Raw genomic sequence first — 5,984 nt, forward strand, 5'->3', positions numbered from 1 at the left:
CACCAGAAGCTAGGAGACAGGTAGGCAGTAGATTCTCCCTCATGGACCTCAGCGGGTACCAACCCTGCCAACACCTTGATCTCAGGGTTCCCGTCTCCAGAACCGTGGGACGATACATTTCAGTTAAGTCACCCAGTTTGTGGTACTTTGTTAAGGTGGTGCTGGAGACTCATATGGTGCCTAATAAATACCCATTCACTACAAAAAAGAAACAGCAATATGTGGCAGCACACACTCATTTCCCATCCTTGGAATAGGGGCTTAGTCAATGTTTGTTGCTACTATGAAGTTTAACATGTGCCACTTTTTTTGTTTGTTTTTATTTTTGTTTGTTTTATTTCTCATTGTTAATTTCACAACTAGAAGAGTTTAGCTCTCTGTATAATTCTCAAAAAACCTCAAATGGTGTTTTAACCTCCCAAATGTTTTGATTATTCTTTCCCTTCTGGATCTTTGACCTGAGAGAAGGGAATTGGACAGAAGTGGCTGGTGTCACCTGAGACCATGTGTGACACCAGCTATAAGCGTAAAATCTCAAAAATCACATATCGTAGAACCAGCATTAAATTGTAGGGGAAATGTGAGTCATCCACGCATTTGTGATGATCTTGTTATGTACGGATTGGTACCTGGCAGGCTTCGTTTTCTCTAGGATTTCTGCCACCAACTGTCACTACATACTTTTCAATTTGCACAATCTCGTCACTGCCAAGAAAGAAATACCTCGGTGCGTCTTGTAATTACAGAGCTGCTCCTGTCGCCCCCTCCCCAGATCCCTGGAGGTTAAATTTGCACATTCTGACAAAGTAATTTCTTGATTTTGTTTTCTGTACGAATCATTGAAGGTTTCCTGAACAGCTTCGTTCAAACAGTGAGTCAGTGTCAGCCCCGAAAAGGACTTCCTCCTCTGACAGTTTAATTGTTCTCTTGGTTTCCAGGTTTTTCACCTTTTACAAAATATGATGCTTTCTCTACATCTTGTCTAAATATGGATTTGAAACACTGGACTGGTTTAAAAGCTGAAAAGCTAAAGTCTAATTGGAAGGCAAATGTGATTGTTGCAGATATATACAGAGCTTCTTGAAAGACAGCTCAGGACTTGAGACTAATGTCCCAGGAAGCATAAGGCACAGGCAAGGTGCAGATTCTCTGGAACAACACTCAGGGTGCCTGGGCACTCAGCAGCCACTCGATGGCGTTTTGCCGTTGGCCCATCGGCCAACAAGTGAGTACCTTGCCTGTACTGGGGACTGCCTTTCCACCCCATTAGCCTGCTTTGTGGTTCATAATGAGCCCAGTGCCTGGAATCCACATAGCCATCGTGTTCAAGGCGAGACCTCCACCTGTTCTCTTCGTCCCGCCCGTCTGCCCTCCCCTAAGTTCTTGCTCTGCCACTTACATCTGTTCCGTGTCTTCTGACTCTTCACCTCTGCTTTTCTCTGACTCCTTCCTCTCTGACTGTAAACACGTTATATATATACCATCCTTAACCTAAAAGAAACAAAATGAAATCTGTCTTTGAACCAGCCTCCTGCTCAAGGTAGGACCCTCTCTCATTTTCTTTCTTGCAAAAACTTGGAGAATCTTTCTAAATTTACCACCTTCTCTCTTTCACCTTCCATTCACTTCAGCTCACGCGCTGCCTCTTCACGGCGCCTGCTCTTAAGGGAACCACTGGTTTCCTAAATCAGGAGACTTAGTCCTCATCTCACTTGACCTTGGAAGCATTAACAGCAGTGTCAGAGGAGCCATGTGCTGAGCTAAAACCAAGAGGTGCCAGAGATAGAGAAGGGGCAAAGAGTATCAGAGGTCAGTTGACGGTCTCTGCCCCACTAATATTACTCTTCTTGACCAGTCAACTTCTTTTGTTTCCCCTTTAATTTTCACCTTAATTGATGGTTATCTTAGGATTTGTACTCACATCTTTCTCTTCTATTTTTCATTTTCTTCTTTCATCATATCTTCTCTACTTACTTTTATATTCTTTTAGGCAACATCATCATTTTCCCCAGCTTCAAGTACTGTCTCTCTGCCTGGACTTCCAAATCTTTACTTTCACCAAGGACCTGTTTGCTGAGCTCTAAACCTGTATTCCAAATGCTTGTTGGGCACGACCCCAGCGAAGTTTCATGGGTACTTCAAGTTAACGTGTCACACAGGGAATTTGATAATATCTTCAGAATTGCTCCTCTCCCTGTATTCTCTCTTTCAGCAAACCGCAGGACCACCTACTCCGTACTCTAAGCTAGAATCTTGGATATTTTCCTGGTCTTTCCTCTATTGCGTTTCTCACACCCAGTGTTATCAAATGCGGTGAATCCTTCCTTGTCTAGAACTCTCGAATTTATCGTCTCTTTTCCAGTTGCACTGCCGTAATTTGGGTTCTGTCCCTAGCATCTCTAAGGCTCGTTAACTAACGTGTAGCCCAGCGCTTTTTTCCTCCAAGTGCAAATCGCCTGGAGATCTTGTTAAAGTGTGGATCCTGCGTTCAAAGGCCTGTCGGGGGGCTTGAGTCTCTGCGTGTCCGACAAGCTCCTAGGTGACGCGGCTGCTGCTGGGTCGTGGGCCAGAGCTCGAGCAGCAGTGCTCCGGACAAGTAATACCTGCTCTCAGTCCCTCTCCCTCTATCTTTTCACTCCCTCACCCTCCTCTTCCCTCCCTGACCTGCACCCTACATAGCACCTCCTTATGCTCACAAGTCATTCTCTACAATGATGACAACCTTCTAATTTCTTAAAGCAAAAATACGATAATTTCATTGTCTTGTTTAAAAAACTTGATGGGGATTTTGTTGCCTTTGGGACAAAGTCCAACCTGTTTGGTAGAATATGCAGGACAATTTTAATGATCTGTAACGCACGTGCCTCTTATCTCCCCTGCTTTCTTAATCCACAGAATATGTATGTACAATTATTTTATTATTATTTTTTTTGGTGAGGAAGATTGGCCCTGAGCTAACATCTGTTGCCAATCTTCCTCCATTTTTTATGTGGAATGCCACCACAGCCTGGATTGATGAGCAGTGTGTAGGTCTGTGCCTGGGATCCAAACCTGTGAACCCCAGGCCTCTGAAGTGGAATGCACAAACCTAACCACTAAGCTATCGAATCAGCCCCCTTTATGCACATTTTTTTTATAGGGAAAGGGACTGAAGAATCTGTTGGATTCTCAAAGTGGTCTTTAACCTCAGAAAGGGGAATCACTGCTATCCTTTCTTGATGAGGAAATTTTATAGATGAAGAAACCATGGTCCACATAGATTAGACAGTTTCCCAGAGCGCATGAAACATGCATAGTTGCAGAGGCTGGACTAGACCTTGAATCCTTGGAGTTCTAGTCTGGTGCTGATTGCACTGAGCCATGAAAACCATCTTTCGTTAGTGGGTGAGGTCGGGGTCAAAGTGAGATGGCTGTGAGGAAGTGGGATGTCTTACAGCTGCAACAACCAAGCGACGTGCTTTAGCGCCTGGGTTACTCCCTTCCAGTGTTTGCACCCTGGAGGGGGCTTCACTGTACCTATGCGCTCGTGGTTTTCTAACAGAAGAGAGAAGCTCTGAGGCTGCAGGAAGGGCAACTAGTACTGTGGCTGGAAGAGCTCACTAGGAATGTGCAGTGTCAAGATGGTGACGTATGAGCCACAGAAGAAGGAACTTGGCTGCTTAGCCTGGGGGAGAGGGGGTAGGGGTGGGGGGCTTCTCCAAGGAGTTATGATGGCTGTTTTCCAATATCTGCCAAATTACAGTATCCAGTATATATTGATTGATTTTCCACAATGTGCATGTGGCTGTTTGTGTTTATTTGTATGATCTCCTAGAAGCCAGCAAGGTTGCTATGTGAGCGCTGGTTTAAGTTTTGGTTAGTGTATTGAAGCATCACCTCTGAAGACCAACATTACTTCTTCTTTCAGCAGAAGACTTGAAAACCCACCAGCAGGGCAAAGGGAGAAATCTGTTGACTTTCAAAGCTGTAAACTTACTATCAGGCTTGTTCATCTTTAAACATACTGTTTTCACTCTCAGAGGACATTTTTTCTAATGTCAAAATAAATAACATTTGACATTTTAAAATATAATTAGTAATGAGCATTCAGTAGAGGGCGGGTATGAGGAGCCGCTGGGTATATGCGGAAGGAGAGGTTTCTGGTGTCCCCGTCTATCACGCTTTTGGAATGATGGCAAAAGGCAGTGACCACTACGTCTTTGGGTCTGTTTAATCTCCAGCTGTGAACATGTGATCAATCATCTTGTGGACAACAAAAGACTTTTTCTAGAACCAGCAATGATTTCCATGTGCTTGCAAAGGTTTATGCACGTGCTGGTCTGCCAGCGGGTCGGCCCCGATGATGCAGTCTCTGTGCTCGGTGACTTACAGGGAGCTCAGGAAGAAGCCTCAGGACTTACTACTTCCACTATCAACTTTGCAGTTAACTCGCTATCTTGAGCAGTCGTGTGCCAGTTTTCTTTCTAATAAAAATAAGGGAAATCAAGCTTGTAAGTTTGCAAAGCTCTTTGAAATTTCAAATTCAAATATTATCAATGTGCAAATGATTGTAAGTCTCTCTCAGTTGCTGCCTTCTATTTACAAACAGCTGAGCCTTTTCTTCCCACTTCTGGATGAGACAGAGAAAGGGCACCAGAACCAGCCTCAAAAGGTTTGAAGGAAACATGTTGTGGCTTGGAACGCAGAAAATCAGGAATGCTATCTTCAGAGAGAAAGAAAAGGCAGATTATATCTGCTACAGAGGTTTCAGGCTATTTGGCTACAATCCCTCCATGTATAGGGACATATAGGGTGAATTTAACTCAGCAAATAAACACTTTTCAATTCAAATTGGATCCTAGAGAGCTATCTGAGGAAAAATCATTTTTCAGGATCTTCATTCTCTATAGTTTCTTGGAATTGAAATTGCTTAAAAGAATTTCATGTTTTATTTTAAACCATTTAAAAACATATCATGGCAGGAACATGAAAGCTACCACTGGAATTCCCATTTCCACCATTTTCAAAATGGATAGGGCTGGTCGAGGGGTGGTGTGACGCTGGTGGGGGTTTTCTGGGTTGCTTTCCGTCGTGTGCTTGGTGAAAAAAGGCAGAGCATATGGAAGGCTGGTGATTCATCTCCGTGTAAGATGTCCTGGGGAGGGTTGGGATGCATTCGCTCTGCAGCATTTCCCCCGCTGTACAATGCTGAAGTTTTTGCCTTAATGAAACAGAAGAATTTGCTCTATTTCAGATTTTCAAATGGATGATCCCAGAAATTTTTTCCAAATCAAAGTTTCCTCCTTTTCTGTCTTTGTGTGACCCCATCTCCTTTTGCAGTCTTATTCACAAGGGTCCCACTCTACCCCGGCAGCTGGGGAGGAGTACGATAGCCTATGTGTTCAGTGGTGCTTTCAGGGCTCAGAGAGCACTGCCCCGTGAGTGTGTGGCAGTGTAGGTGTCCCCAGGTGGAAGGACATTATTAAATCAGGAAGAATATTTCAACAAATAGATGGCAGTGTATATCTTAGTGATGGTGGAAGGTAAATATTTAGGCAGTACAAGCTGTTGTTTGCAAGAACTAATTTTGTTGAAGATCAGGGTCAAGTGTACGTACTAAGAGTCTTTGATTTATTGGCATTATTCAAAAATTGGGCTTAATTTGTTCTTCCCTTGGAGGGCACATCTTTCGCGCTTGACTTCAAAGCATCAGTGACATGACTGGAAGAAGCTTGAGATGTGGTTACTTTTTGTAAAAATATTAAAATGTGGAAAATCAGAAAGATCTTCTTTAAATAGTCTGCTATAATTAAACATTTATCTTACATCCATATAATGGAAAATGGTGAGCCATTGGAAACTATTTTGGATAGTTTGTTTAATTTTAAACTATTAGAATGTTCAATGTCAGTAAAAGGAGATTACGTTATACAATTAAACGAAAAAAATGAGTATACAAATAGTATGTATGCCATGGTCCCATTTCCTTAAATCTATCTACAACA

General features: G+C 43.0%; 1 long non-coding RNA gene across 1 annotated transcript in view; it reads left to right on the forward strand.

Moving 5' to 3' along the window:
* Positions 1 to 5,984, forward strand: part of LOC139075858 (uncharacterized) — an 88,307-nt gene that overhangs the window by 18,841 nt on the left and 63,482 nt on the right. The window lies entirely within an intron of this gene.

Source organism: Equus przewalskii, chromosome 14, assembly GCF_037783145.1.
Source record: "Equus przewalskii isolate Varuska chromosome 14, EquPr2, whole genome shotgun sequence".
NCBI classification, from domain to species: domain Eukaryota; kingdom Metazoa; phylum Chordata; class Mammalia; order Perissodactyla; family Equidae; genus Equus; species Equus przewalskii.